The sequence below is a fragment of the Macrosteles quadrilineatus genome, unplaced genomic scaffold (genome assembly GCF_028750875.1).
Source record: "Macrosteles quadrilineatus isolate MER2022 unplaced genomic scaffold, UCM_ALF_1.0 Scaffold_1__1_contigs__length_201487025, whole genome shotgun sequence".
NCBI classification, from domain to species: Eukaryota; Metazoa; Arthropoda; class Insecta; order Hemiptera; family Cicadellidae; genus Macrosteles; species Macrosteles quadrilineatus.
Window position 1 is genome coordinate 4,992,104 of NW_026542594.1, and position 13,994 is coordinate 5,006,097.

The 13,994-nt window shown below is 32.0% G+C and overlaps 1 protein-coding gene and 4 non-coding genes across 6 annotated transcripts in view; 1 reads left to right on the forward strand and 4 right to left on the reverse strand.

The window, feature by feature from the left end:
- The window catches only part of LOC128990108 (uncharacterized), a 402,010-nt gene that overhangs the window by 122,231 nt on the left and 265,785 nt on the right, over positions 1-13,994 (reverse strand). The window lies entirely within an intron of this gene.
- On the reverse strand, positions 338-410 carry Trnan-guu (transfer RNA asparagine (anticodon GUU)). The gene has a single exon. It is a non-coding gene; the product is annotated as a tRNA-Asn (tRNA).
- Trnaq-cug (transfer RNA glutamine (anticodon CUG)) lies at positions 3,456-3,527 on the forward strand. The gene has a single exon. It is a non-coding gene; the product is annotated as a tRNA-Gln (tRNA).
- Positions 4,184-4,256, reverse strand: Trnan-guu (transfer RNA asparagine (anticodon GUU)). The gene has a single exon. It is a non-coding gene; the product is annotated as a tRNA-Asn (tRNA).
- On the reverse strand, positions 11,183-11,254 carry Trnaq-cug (transfer RNA glutamine (anticodon CUG)). Its single transcript has one exon. It is a non-coding gene; the product is annotated as a tRNA-Gln (tRNA).

The window sequence follows — 13,994 nt, forward strand, 5'->3', positions numbered from 1 at the left end:
ATCTTAGTTTTTAGACTGCAGATTAAACGATAAAAATAATTAAAACAACTTGAAATTTGATTACAACAAAAATGTATGAAAAAATATTATCTCCGTATGATCTTATATTGTAATTTTTTAATTGTTGGGAAAAAGTAACTCAAATTAAAATCAATAGATAAACGTTTGGCAATTGTTAATGGAATATTTATCATAAACATGTATATAAGGCATAATATAAAAATAAGTACTTTTAAATAAGTTACTCATACTTTAAAATGTTGACCCTAGTGCATGCATTAAGTATTGACAATTGTTTATACAAAGACGTTTGCTAATGGGATTCTCCAAAATATTTCGCCCCCGGGTGGGCTCGAACCACCAACCTTTCGGTTAACAGCCGAACGCGCTAGCCATTGCGCCACGGAGGCTGATGATTAATCATGTTTTTACATTTGTAACGTATTTACTCAATAAACTTTCTTACAAAAAATACTGCTACTAAATATAAACTTAAACACTGCATTTCCGGATAATTTACGCAGTTCTAACAGTACTAGGTGTTTGTACATATGGAAAACTATTTTGTTATTTTATACAAGTTTAAAATGTTTGAATATATATTTACCTAATATCGTGCAGATGTTTTAGAATACACTAGATTATACGTAAAGCCGTTCTTATCCTATCTAACCAATGCAATCGACTTATTTATTACGGTCTTATAAGAATCCCAGTCCAACCCTTACCTTTATTTGTTGACCCGGTCATTCACACTGAGCATTTTAGTTTGATATTTATCCAACGATCGTATTTTCTTGATAGTCTTTGTTTTGTATACTGGGGTCACTTTGCCAACCAAACGTACAAACATAGGCGTAACACATTTACAAAACACTCAAAACGTGTTCTCCAATCCATATTTGGGCCGTTCAAATGTCCAACAGTAATTGGAATTACAGTACTTTCAATCAAGAAATCGCATTAAAACGATCTGTTTAGTTATCATTATTCAATTAGCATATTTGCAGATTCTCTTACTAATATCGAGGTTCCATGGTGTAACGGTTAGCACTCTGGACTCTGAATCCAGCGATCCGAGTTCAAATCTCGGTGGAACCTAATATATTTTATATTTTGGCTAAATGAACCTAGACATTTAAATACTTTTAAAATGTTAACCTGTGAGACTTTTGATGAGAATGATAAGTGTTTGTTTGTTAAGATGTCATAGTAGTGGGGGAATTTCTCTAGTTGAGTAATTTTTAAAACCAACATGTATAACTAACTAAAGTAAACCAAAGTAAACTAACAACAAAATATACAAGGGAATGGTTTGACTAGACCAACACTTACTCGTCTAGACGCCATTACTCTGCCTACCTCTCCCTACAATAATTCTTAACGAATAATGTTAATGTTACTTAATATTATACCAAAGTTACTTTCAAACTTTCTTTTAATGTTATTAGGCTACGTTTCAAAATCGGCCATAATGTTCTCATTTTAATATAAATGCATTCGTCTGCTAAACTGTATCGTCATTTTCTACATACATTTTGTAGACAGATATCTAGGTGGCTCCATAACATATCATGATAAAATCACATAACATGTGAGTTATAAATCTGAAGACCCTTAATAAATTAGTTTGAAATTAGTTTTGAAATACCACTAATTTCAATGTGTGATTAAAAACAATTTTACAGGAAGACTTATTGCCAATTTAGTGATAAGAGGCCTTAACCAATTTATAAAAAAGTCTCACAATTAGGGAAGAGGACAGTAGTCAAATAGTTTTCCAAACGCTTGTTTTTCTACAAGGTTATTGCGGTTGTCGTTTAATTAACGTGTAAATATAAATTAAAAAATTATTGCGTCATTATAGAACCGAATGTTTATTAACAATTTTTAACTGTGTTCTAGCAAAACAAATAACAAACTATTGATTTGGTGATAATTATCTCCAATTAAGGTCGAGTGGCGCTTGACACAGGGTTGATTAATCGTTTCATTGTACAAAGATCGTTGTTTGTACAAGAGGTAATTAACATTTCACGGTGATTCGGTTTATAAAAGGTGAATTCATTTTTAAATACATAGATCAGTAAAAATATTTTAATTTCTTGTATATTACTGACAACGTATTGCTGATTGATTACTATTTCCTTGATAAGCATTTTCCCGGTTAAATGGTGAGGCCATCCAGCAAACTGAGTTCAAAATTAGGCAGAATCTCAATATAAAGTTTCTTTTTCCATTGTACTCGTGATAGTTTTCCGAATATAACACGTTGCTATGATAATTATTAGAAATACTTCGTGGTATTTCGGAAAACTTTATCACGAAACATTATGCAGTTACATTATCAACAACTGACAACATAATGCACAAACGTAGAATAAAGTGATTATCCGATGTTGTAATAACAAAACTTTTCAATTTATAATTTTCCTTCAATTTCTTTATTTGAAAATAAAAACGGTATTGAAATGCAAACATAAAAGTGGAATGCCCAATCAGCTGGGTGTACAATGGAAGGTGTTTATAGTCAGCAAACACTAACCATTGACCAAGGACATAACGAATGACCGACATTAGTGGCGTCACTGGCGACATAACTGTTATGGAAACATTCAGTGTGCGCTCAATTTGACGACCTGACACGCCTACAGTACTGTTCAATCTAATTGTCTTAATGGACAGTGTCACATTGAAACCCTACATTGTCTTTTCCGCCATAACACTATCCGCCGTTTAGATCAATTGCGTCGATATTCACGTCCTATCGTAATAATTGTGTAAAAGATTCTTGTGCCTATGGTCAAAAAAGTGTCAATGGTGTATACACTCACTTGCTAAACTAAATAATACTATTTAACATATATTTGTATAACTGATCTGCGTATTACTAAATACATGATTATCCTCAGGGCACTGACAGCGGCCGTATCGCTCCGTAGAGCCGAGCTTTTATCATGGGAGTTGTATGAGTCGGACTCTCTAATTTACACCCTCAACTTGACATACCTTAATTTTGACAGTGAAGCATACTGTACATACGTGTGCAAACTTAATAGCCAAACAATAACATTATTTGACAATGAACAGAGCACTGATTTATTGGCAATTAATCACAACTGCCGATTCGTTGTTTTAACATAAGAACAATAATTATTTGTTTCATTGAAGCACCATTATCCGTTCGTTAATGAAATAGTTATAATTTGACTGAGGTCTATAGTATTGTAACGAAGAGTTAGTTTATTATACATCAATAATGGAAAGACATATAGGCATTACAATAATAAACCATTAAGTCAAGGAATAACAATGTATATAAAACTGTCAAACAGCCAGTTAAGTTATAAATAAACATACTGTATGGACAATTACAGTTTTTCTACACCGTATATGATTTGCCAGGGCAATATTTGGCATTTAATTTTAACAGTTTTAATATAAAACTTTGTGTGGGTTCCATGGTGTAACGGTTAGCACTCTGGACTCTGAATCCAGCGATCCGAGTTCAAATCTCGGTGGAACCTAAAAATTTTTAATCTCTAAAGACGCATTTAAGTAATCAAAAAACGCATCATTTTTACAATGATAAATCACGTAATTTTGCTTTTCATTAAGCTGAATTATGATAAAAAAAAATTGTTGTTTGTTTCATCATAGGTAAAATATCCATTTGGTATAATAATTTATTTTATTTTATTTACCTGCAGTTAAAGTAGAAAAGTATTGACTATTATATTTCTATTCAATTAATTGCTATTTTAAGATCGTTAAACAATATAAATAATTATGTAAACACGCACTAAGCTTTTAATTAAAAGATAAAACACACGATATGTAGAGTTGAATAATTTGCCGATTATTGGTGTTCCTGTATTGTTATTGTAAAGAGAAGGTCAGGGCTGAAATGGTAGTCTAATTGTTATCTGTTATGACCTAACTGGAACACCATTCACGTGTTATTGGTAACAATGAAGCAACTCTCTTTTATTACCTTACCGTTCTTGATACCTCAAATTACCAACCTTTTCCATCATTAACTTCCCGTGTGTATTTCATGAATTTAACAAAAATACAAAAAGAAAAATTTGCATCCTTTTAAAAGTAAATCTAACCCGATGTCCATGACAAGTGCAGTATGTTATCAAGACCTACACAGATGAAAAAAAACGTCAAAACTTTTCGCCCCCGGGTGGGCTCGAACCACCAACCTTTCGGTTAACAGCCGAACGCGCTAGCCATTGCGCCACGGAGGCAGATGATTAATGATATATCTACTGTATTACTGTTCATAGACTGTAATTCGATTTATTAAGTTGTATATATTTATTTGAATGTTAATAGTTTTATACTTGCTTTCAGTTAAGTTCTTTTTTTAAATAAAATCTGAAATCCAATATAAAATCTTAAAAGCCAAATTAGTCTAAAAGCTATTTGGAATTTAAATAGAAAATTTAGTGATAACATCGAACTTTATATAGCTCTCCGTTGTGTTGAGTGAACGAAATGTAATGCTATAGTATATATTGAGAAACTTAAGTGTTGTTGACACATTGTAAAAATGTTTGATGACATAGCGACGGGCCTTAATATTATGTACCTAATATTCCGTGGTAATATTTAGGCTATTACTCAGTTATTGTTTAGTAACAATCATGCATATCTTTTTTTTGACACACAACACGGTAAGCAGCTTCTTCTGGAATTTCTTATTTAGTTAAAACCCATATTTTAGCCCCTGAGCTGTAATTTAACAAATATTTTCTGGTCTAAACAGTACGATTAAGTTCTCTCTATAATCAATGGTAGGTGTTTAACTGTATATGCAGTAGATTTAAAGAATCAAATAATTCTAATAAGAAGTAAAAAAGGCTTTACCTTCGTCAATCCAGCTCAAATGATGTAACTACGTTGGTTACGGCCGTTTCGGCAATAACATGGAATCGAAATCTCGGCTGAAGTAACGTCGTTGAAGTTAAAACACATAACATACACGAACAATACAAATAAAATTTACAAAATTTACAAAAACGATCAGGTCTGTCGTAAAAAGTGTGCTAGTTGACATTGTTCCCGTCCGAGCAAGACACCGACATGTGCAGTCGGTATTGTTCGTGTTTCAGCGAGTACTACTTCGGCCGAGATTTTGTTGTCTGAAGAAGGCATTGTAATGCCGAAACGGCCGTAACCAACGTAGTTGCACCATTTGAGCTGGATTGACGAAGGAAAGGCCTATTTTAAGTTCTCACATAGAATGATGTGATTCTTTCAATCTACTGTAAATACAGTTACACACCTACCATTGATTATAGAGAGAACTCAATCGTACTGTTTAGACCAGAAAATCGTTGCTTACAGAAAGGGACCGATAAAGTCAGCTGGGATACGGTAAACGGTACGGTAAATTCCACATGAAATATATAATTAAGTTGAACCTGATAAAAACAGTCAAACGTTAGAGTTTGTTCACGCTAGGGTTAGAGTATTTTATGTTCATAAAGTGGTGGGATGATTGAAATATTAGTAAGATTATGAGAGTTTAAATTGAAAAGACCTAGTTTAAAAACATAAAAAGTTTAAAAAGCAGGTCTTACGCCACTTAGCTCACCGGGGATTATGTTTACAGTGCTCGTATGGACTTGCGTACCGAAAACATCTACTTCGCGGCCTTGTAGCGTAATGAACTATTACGCAGATGTGAAAGTAACAAACTTTCTGTAAGATTTGCCACAAGGCTAATTATCGCAAGCGTGTTGACAATTTTAAGTTTCTTTTAGTGAAATAAATATCCTTAAATATAGACTTTATGAAAGTAATTTTTCGGTGTAATATGACACTTAGTCAACTGTTTTAATAGAAGTGTTAAAATTACGAATTTTAGACATTTAAATGTATTTCAAACTGATTATTTTTTAGTATTTGATTACTCTTACAGTGGTGGCAGCGACAGTAACCTTGGGGTGTATTTCACCGAGCTCCAGTCAAGGGGGTTGTAATGAGACCGACACTCTCATTAACACCCTTAACTCGACCTACATAAATATTGATGTCAACCTCTTTTGAATGTAACTTTACAGAAAAGCTGTAACTTGTTTTAAAGTCACCCACCATATTGGTTTTTCTAAAAACTTTTATGAATCCAAAATTGTTTGTTTAGGTTTTTATTTAGTTTTATTTATTACAGTAAAGTCCTTAGTTTTGATTCTGCATTCTGCCACATAGCTGATTGCAAATACCCAAACAAAATATATCTTAATTAAAGTATTGAATCGAATTGAAAATGTCTTTATTCATATAATATACAGTGGTATACAATGAATGGCGTCATTGTGCTAAATTACAGCTAACAACTTTATTTCATTTACAATTCCTCAATAAGCCATAAGGTACCTATTTAAACCAAAAGTTGATAACAAAACAAAAAGTATGGTTGTCAGAGTTCATCAAGGTTATATAATGGTTTATTTGTCAAATGCAGTTTTAATTTTTTCTAAAACAAATTTACATCATCAACGTTTCTCAATTCCACAGTTAGCCGTAGTAAAAACTTAGCATCGCATTTAATGTTTTTTTATTATAAAACTCTAGCCTGTGGAAATCAATGGCAATTTGATTTCTATTTCTTGTAAAATAGGAATGGCTGTCACCTAACCTGGGAACCAGATTGTTTATACTTAGTTTTTTAGCATGAAGTGCTGTGTGAAAAACATATAAACTGTAAACAGTCATTATGCCTAAATCTGTAAAGTGCTGTACTCAGTGCTATTGAATTGGGTCCCTCCAATCAATGGTAGGTGTGTTGTAACAGTAAATTTTAAAATCACATTATTCCGTTCCGCATTCTCATTCCGTAGCGAAGCATGGACAGAGCAACTCGTTAGTGTTAACATCTTACATGTGGGCTTTTAATACGTTAGTTTACATTTTAAGATAAATAAATTGCTAACAAACATGAAATTTCAGTACATTACAAAACTTTTTATCATATATTACAATGAAATGAACTGCAATAAAGACGTAATGGTGTATTTATTAATGCAAATTAAATTGAAATGTTATAGAAGTTAAACAACTTCTACAACACTAACTTCTTTCGATTGAATACGAGGAAGTGTTATGTTAAAAATATACCAGTTGGAAAATATTTAAGTCAGTGAAAATATATAATTTGATTAGTATCTAGCATAACAATTAGTTTATAAAATAATATCATGCAGTAAAAATTCAAAACATTCTTAAGTGTAGTAATGTTTTCCCTAAGATGAAAAAAATCGATAATACAATCTTTTACCTAGCACAGATATTCAATTGGCATAGATATATAACCGACTAAGTTCAATATAACGGTATTCATATATAACAGCAACCACCAAACAATGTAATCATTAGTGGATTAACTAACTATTGATCTATGGATAATTATCCACAGTTACCGAAGAGTGGTGCTTGACACCGGGTTAATTACTAGGTTCGTTGCGCAAATACCGTCGTTTGATAAAAAGCTAATTAACATTTGAGTATGCAATGAAAAACAATTAAAAGTCAGTCGGAATACAAGGATAGTTATTTTAGTTTGTAATATGTCAAAAATGAACGATTAATAGCAGTTTAAAACACATAATGAAATGTTTTAATATATTGGTCCTAATTGGGAGAATTCTTGGTTTCAAATCGTTTAAGGTCATATACACCTTTTTACTTTGGTTCAAAATAAATGCCAATTTTTGTTTACTGATTAAATTGTTACATAAATCCACCGTGTAAAACCATAGATGTATCAAAAGAGGACCTGATATATACATTATGTGTGTGAAGAATCTACTGTCGCTCTCTGACTAAAATATCACGTGAAAAGTGTTCCAGTAAAGTAATAACATATAATAATTAGGCTATTGTTTGGTAGCCCAAGCCATATCGTTCTGCTACTGTAACGAATTACAAAAAAAGTTACAACAATCATAAAAGTATAGTTAGCAATATACAGTATTACGCAAGGGAAGTTAATGGAAAGGTAGGCAATATAAGGTATCAAGCACAGTAATTTAATGACAGAGTTACTTTTATGTTACAAATAAAACGTTAATAGTGTTCCAGTAAGGTTGTAACATATGACAATTAGACTACCATTTCAGCCCTGGCCTAGCGTCAATAACAATACAGGAACACCGATTATCGGCAAATCATTTAATTCTACATCTCGTGTTTTATTCTCTACTGATACTGCATATAGGGTAGTTACAACTGCTTCAACAATGTCGCAACCATTTAAATAACCGCGATTAGTAACTTCACATTGTTAATGTTTGACTTTGAACTCAAATTACAGAATTAAAAACAAATCATGATTTGAAAAAAATAGATACTATTTATGAACAGTTTATAGAATCTATGTACTATACTGTAAATGGGCAATCATGTATCTTTAAAACGCATACTGTTAGAAAGATATTATACAGTAGATGTGCAGAATCCATTTATAAATTAAAATAGCCTCAAAAAAGCACAAAAATGAATTTAAAATAATAAAAAAATACATGGGTCTTATAGGTTGCCATGCTGGTGACGAATTAACAACGAAATATATTCAGAAAATCAAAGAAATGCAAGAAATTCCTGTTCTATTTACAGCCTGGGGTGAAAATATAAGTGTGCACAATAAATGCATTTTTAGTTGACCTTTCGATCTAGAGGCTACCTCTAGTTATATTTTAATGAACATAGCAGAAAGCTCGTGTTATTTGCATATTGAGATTATAAAATATCAGATTGTACTGAAAGAAATAAGCTAAAACTTGCTAAACTGTATCTCTTTGTTTTCTTGAATAAAACTAGTAAAAAGTACGCAGGATAACTTTATTTATGATTGGATGGAATAAAAAGGAATTTGATTTGTTCGTTTATCAACAAAATATTCAATTTCCACCGAGATTTGAACTCGGATCGCTGGATTCAGAGTCCAGAGTGCTGTTACACCACGGAACCGATAAAAGTCAAATAAGTCGTACAACAATTACGCGCAACAATTTGATTGTGGTAAAAATGTGTTTGAAATTCCTCAACATAATACCACCACAGCTTTTATAAACCCATTTTATATATGCATTTTAACCTAGGAATATCTGGTCACGTTATATCTGGTCACCGTTAAATTACACTAATCGTCATTTGACCTAACTTAATGAACGTGATATGTTAAATTATTGCTGGAAACACGTCTTGTGGAAGAGGGAAATCGGGGCAGATCTCGCGGTTAGGTGACTCCCTATACACAAGAGACATTCCCTTATTGGGTTATAGGCTACTGGATGGCAATCGATATGGTCATGTTTCAACATTTTGTAAGCAGCAACAGTGTCAGTTTCATGAATTAATACATTACAATTATTAAAAACAAATTCCATTTATAGGCCTTAAGTCTCATCCAGTTTATTCTCATTAATCAGCTACCTTACATACAACGAACACTCGCTATTAACACCCCAATCAGTTGAATTGTCATTAAAAGGTGTTTATAGTCAGCAAATACCAAACAACTGACCAAAGACGTTACCTATGGCTGTCATTATGACGGCACTGGCACACTAACTGTTATGAGAACATTCAGTGTTCACTCCATTGACAACCTTAAACGACTACACAAACTGTTCAGCTTAATTGTTATTATAGTCTTTACAGTAGGTGTACAAAATCCTCTAGGCATTGGAATTATAACTGTGGCAAGTTTGAAAATGAAAATGTAATCTTTTGTCGATTCTTCGTTCACAGCTGATTCCTAATTTCGAGCTTTTCAGTTTAGAGTAACATCGGCTAATGTTATTTGAAATTATTCCATAATTCAACGATTATTACCAATACTTTGATATTATACTTTTTTAATTGTTTAAAGTTCAAAACCGTAAAATTTGAATAACTAAAAGTGTTATTACAATTAATTATTGTAGATTTCCTAGCGAAAACTAAAACTTAGCAAACCCAGTCTACTTAATATTCTTAACTCATACATCTAACTAAATTACTAATTACAACTGAACCTAAGTCTATTTTCACACACACACATCCAAGTAGATCTTAGCACAGCAACAAGCTATATTTTCTAGATTGTTCAAAACCCTGAACATTACTTAAGATTGTATGCTCGGTTAGCCAAACGTTTTTGAAAGAATAATTAATCTAGATGGATTGTTATTCGACATAGGACTATTTGTTTCAAGAATTCACTCTTTATTGGATCTTGTTTAGGCAAAAAATGAATCGATGATGCGGTAAAATCTCTGGCACATTGGAAATAGTAACGTATATGCAAATCTAAAACTTTTCGCCCCCGGGTGGGCTCGAACCACCAACCTTTCGGTTAACAGCCGAACGCGCTAGCCATTGCGCCACGGAGGCAGGTGCCCTTCAACAATTTAATTTTTTTTGTATTTGATGAACTTGCTTATGGCAATTTAGATCGAATATTATAATTTAATTTTACTACCTAAAGGAGACATTCCATGATCCTAAAACAAAATCCTATATTTTACTCTAAAAATGACAATTTAGGCTTAAAATGTAACTGCGGATTTGCGTGATTGTGGTTTTAGGCATGACCTGTTATTGCACACTCTCACCTTTTTTACAAAACTTAACGTTCATATCAAGAGAGGAGTTTTCGTCGTATCTGTTGTTCTGAAGACAGGCACTGGTTTTACATGTATGTTTAAGATAAGTAGTAATCAGGAAAGATGATTGTTAAAACGCCAAGTGTATTGTATTTGTTTGTAGCCTACTCCCAAGTCAGTGATTGTGACAGTAACCATGAGCTCTGTTTCGCCAAACTCCTGTCAAGGGGGTTGTAATGAGAACATCCCTCACTCATTAAGACCCCAAGAACCGACCTACATAAACATTGATGCAATGTTACTTCCCCTTTAATGTTACTTTTTCAAATTTTACCCTGTACAGTATACAAGGTTTACAATATTTTACCTTGTATATATTATCATACTATTATTAAATTTGATAAAAATGGCTAAATTTACAATTTACACAAACAAGTTTGTGAACCAGCAAGATTAGAATAGTGGTGGTATGGGAGGGGTTTTCCTGGACACCTTTTTGAAATACTAACCTTTAGGAATACAAATTAAGTAGTCCAAATGAAATTTTAGACCCATGTGCTAAGAAACAATAAAAATGTATCAGGTTCCACCGAGATTTGAACTCGGATCGCTGGATTCAGAGTCCAGAGTGCTAACCGTTACACCATGGAACCGTTAGATTATTGAAACGGTTGTAAATAAATCACATCGTTAACTTACTTGCAATAAAAAAAAATTATAATCTCATTTTTATTTATTATTATGAATGAATATAATGGTTAAACGGTAAATTTAATTACTTGCTAATTAAACATCGCTGTTCGGGATAATAACTAATCCTGACCTACTGGACTTTAATTACTATATTATCGACTCATTACATTTGATTATTTACTTCATTGGGAAATATGGTTTCAGAACAATATTTCGGTAATCGTTGTTTGTAGTAAAATTTAAATTCAGGGGCATATCGAAAGAACCCCTTACAAAAATATGAAATGTTGTTTGTCCTACTGCCTTAAAATTCAAGCGAGCTACGTTGTTTAACGTGAATATACTAGTCAATTAAAATATATTGCAGCGCTTTTATTTAGAAAAAACATAAATAATTATGCTAACTGTTAAAACACATTTGTAAATAATAAAATATACATAAAAATAATATATTACAGTATAATACATGCGTAAATAATATGTGTAAATAAACCCAATGTCTTCATACATCCTGCCACGTCATTTAACATATATAAACTAACTAGAACTCATTATATTGAATTTGCGGTAAAATGTTAGTTTGTTAAAGACTGTTAAAAATGTTATAACTGTTTAAAAGTTGTTTTGTTTTTACCAAACAGCAGTAAAGGCTAATTAGTACTATTTCTGCGTAGAAGTTATGGGAAACGCTAAACTAGTTTTTTTGACTTTAAATTTTACACTAATTGTGTCCAAACACTACCTAAATTAAGAGGTAATTGTTAAATCATAAAAAAAGAGGAAAAGTATTTAAATCAATGTTATAACAGTATCATTTGGTTAATACTTTATTTTTGACTCCTCAAAAATGCAAACAACTTTTTTTGCTGCTCTAATGGCAGATAATGGTTTTGAGATCCTGATGTACAAGTCATGAATATAAAATGTTTTTAAGACAATATTTGGTAAACATATTGAAATATTCTATTTCTAATATAAGATATGTACAGAATTGAAATAACACGGTACCTTTTAATAGGTTTACTGAGTACTTAGGTTTGCTGTTACAGTGTATTTTTACACTGTAGCTTAGTATAAAATAAATAGACTTTCCCAATTTAATCCAAACTTTATCACAAATAAGTGAGTTACAACAACAGTTGTATTACAAGACAAATGAGTAAGATATTATGCAAAATAGACATTACAGTTGTAACAATACCATATGTATTTGTCTCAATGTATAATGCAAATGTACAGAATGTTACAGTACCACTTGTGTGTTGGTAGATAAATTCGTTGTAAGGACTATTCTTTATGGAAATATTACTAGGGCCAGGACCATAAAACGTTCGGGCCTCACGCTTTATGTTTGAATTTTTATACACATTTGTGCGTGTCTGTGTGAATTTATTGAAATAATTTGGTCTATAGGTAGAAAGACCCTTGCAACAACACTCTTCGCCCATAAGGGGATTCATCAGACCTACCCGACCCTAGTAAAATGTTTTAGAGGAAAAAAATCTTCCCAAAACAAATTTACTTCTTTTAACAAATAAAAACCCCCGTAAAACGTTTCTGTTTTCATTAAAATTAGCAAACTATTTATTTTTAGAGTGGAAGCTTATATTTTTATTTGTTTCTTCGTACATTGAAGATTAAGTCATTGATGCATACAGGGTGAATCTTTTAAGCTGTCCCAAACAGATTACAGACGAACAGCTTGACATACAGAGATGAAACAAAACTTTTCCCCACTAACTCATACCCAAGGAACAACGTAAAAATGTTTTTACCATTTTTAAATACAGGGTGTTCAAGAAACTGGGGGTCATGGGTTCGAATCTCAGAGTTTTCAAATGTAAACATATGTCATGTTATGCATCATTGCAAAGCTCTAGACTAGACAAACAATTTAGTGAAAACAGAACTCATTTATCTTTGTCCGTTTCAAAATGGCGGCCATTTTTATATAAAATATTGATATTTACAGAATGCCCTGTATCTTGAAAACCACTAAACTTATTTTCGTTCTGTTTGAAGATTCTTAATCCTCGTAGGTTCAGCTTTAATTTGATATACGACAAGTCAACATTTAAAAAACTAAATATTTTTTGTATGATTTAATTTTTTTTAAGTTGGTAGCCTTGTAAATGAAAATTTTTAAATTATGGTACTGCTCGTTTAACATGAGTTTTATATGGGCAATTGGAGTTTTTGGTTAATTACTAGAAAACGACCAAAGATAGACGGTAGGTTTAAATTTAAAAGTTGTTTGTTTTTACAAGACCTTTAAAATTATACACACTTTTACATATGTTGCCATTTAAAAATTTTCATTTACAAGGCTACCAACTTAAAAACAAATTAAAATCATAGAAAAAATATTTAGTTTTTAAAATGTTGACTTGTTGTATATCAAATTAAAGCTGAACCTACGAGGATTAAGAATTTTCAAACAGAACGAAAATAAGTTTAGTGGTTTTCAAGATACAGGGCATTCTGTAAATATCAATATTTTATATAAAAATGGCCGCCATTTTGAAACGGACAAAGATAAATGAGTTCTGTTTTCACTAAATTGTTTGTCTAGTCTAGAGCTTTACAATGATGCATAACATGACATATGTTTACACGTGTACTGGTGAAATTACCTGCTGTCAAGTGATCCTTTTGACCTTGAAAGGCGACCGGTTTCGACCCTCACGGGGTCATCTTCAG